The 1916-nt window shown below is 32.6% G+C and overlaps 1 long non-coding RNA gene across 1 annotated transcript in view; it reads left to right on the top strand.

Moving 5' to 3' along the window:
• Positions 1-490, top strand: part of LOC109584943 (uncharacterized) — a 2162-nt gene extending 1672 nt beyond the window's left edge. Inside the window, exons 2-3 of the long non-coding RNA XR_002186237.1 lie at positions 184-247; positions 300-490. This is a non-coding gene — a long non-coding RNA (uncharacterized LOC109584943). The remainder of the gene's footprint in view (positions 1-183; positions 248-299) is intronic.
• Positions 491-1916: the final 1426 nt, after the last annotated feature.

Genomic DNA, 1916 nt, shown 5'->3' with positions numbered 1-1916 from the left:
TAATATGAATGGGTATGAACTCAAAGGACCCAACCTCCTGATTGATAATTGGTAATTTGGTCCATCAGTTTGCGTCTTACTATTTCCTCAGTATAGTTACACACTCACACTCACTATAGCAAGAATAATTATATCCATTGATCTTTTTTATCTCTCCTTTTTCTCTATCCCTTCTCTTCACAGAGTTAATTATTACAGGATACTAGTTTTTAGACATTTATTAACATGGCAGCAAGTAATTCTTCAGGTAAATTAATTGTAAACTGTTAGAATCTTATAATGATGTTTATTTGACATAGAAAAACTAGAAGTTAGAATTGAAAAATTAGAACTGAAGTACGCAGCTGAGATAATAAAGCTTAGAAAGGAATTCATTGAAATGAAAGTGATTCTTGATGCCCAAAGGGAATTTGATAACACACGCATCATTTTGATGGACATTACTGAGAAACTAAATACAAAAAAAATTCTGATTTTATTATTAATTTGTGAAGATTATACATACTTAACGTTTCACTTTGAGTTTTAAGTTCAAAAAGTATTGAATCTTTTCAAATATAACAATATAAAATGAGACAACTATCACTAAGTACATGCATCAGATTAACCAACAACCTTTAAGTCACCATTCATAAAATCTAAAATAATGTCAAAGAAACAAGGTTCTTCCTCCTCATCATAAATAATTTCATGCATTTTAGAAGTCTTATCATAGCTTAGAACTGTTCCTTGATACCACTTTGTTTCTTCACCGCTTAATTGGAATTTATGGTGAATAACTTTTCCTACAAATAATGAAGGGTTGTAGACAAAATCAGGTAAAGGAAAAGCAATTATATGATCTTGAAACTCAGTTATAATATCAGTGATGGGACGCTTTCTTTTCGATTGAGTAAAGCAGATTTTAATTTTTTGTTGTAGAACCTTTTTTCTAATGTTAATTTGAGTCTTAGTAATTTGAAGTTTCTCTAAGTCTTTTTTACTTTGAGAGATATCTTTCTCATCAACTTCTTGTAGTACCTCCTCAAGTTCTGCAGTTGTAGCAATAAAGTGTAATTCAGAGAGTTTACGTTTTTCTTCGATTGCTCGCTTTTCAGAAACCACTTGCTTTTGATGACTACATTTCATTTTCTGTTTTCTTTCTTCATCTCTTGCTTTCTTCTCTAGCTCAAACTCATCCTGAACTTGTTGTTTAGACATGACAGCTAAATTTATTATTTTGTCCTGATGCTCTGTTTCCAAATCTTCTAGCCAGTGAATAGTCTTGTTTTTCTTTACTTCTACAAGATTTGATCTGGACATTTGGTGAAGATTAGGAAGAGAGGTTGTGAGATAGTCATTTAACCCGAGCAAAGATTCACAAAGGTCATAGCTGGGACTGAGTTCTGAGAGAATCTTGCTAATAGCTGGGTCTTCTGGTTCCCAATAAATACCTCCTGGAAGTTGATTCGCTGCATATGTACTTAACTTGTCATGCATGGAGTTGCAACCAGATACAATCAAAGGTTTCAAAAAAGTATCATACTTTGCTGCAGTATCAAATACAGCTTGATATACAGCAGGCTTATTCAAGCGATGATTAGTTGCTTTCTCCTTCCCATAAAGTCGTCTTTCTGAAATAAAAACCTGAGTCTCTCGTTCTAACACTATTTCTGGATGTTTCTCTGCTTCTGTTAAAAAGCATCGTAATTCCAGGTAATGTGTATTCATATCTAAGGAAGACTTGTTGAGTTCTTTAGATTTAGAGATCATCACCAAATCAGCATATACATGGAAGTACATCAAAGAATCCAATATAATCTGAAGAATTTCTTGCTCATCTTTTAATTTCAAATACACTTCCTTCTCTAGCTTGTTGCCATTTCTTTTTCCCAGTGTATTCCATAAATTCAATTGCAGCGGTCATAGAAAAATAA

Source organism: Amphimedon queenslandica, unplaced genomic scaffold (genome assembly GCF_000090795.2).
Source record: "Amphimedon queenslandica unplaced genomic scaffold, v1.1 AMPQUscaffold_13146, whole genome shotgun sequence".
NCBI classification, from domain to species: Eukaryota; Metazoa; Porifera; class Demospongiae; order Haplosclerida; family Niphatidae; genus Amphimedon; species Amphimedon queenslandica.
Note: the sequence above shows the minus strand (reverse complement) of the source record. Positions and strands in the feature narration are given on the sequence as shown.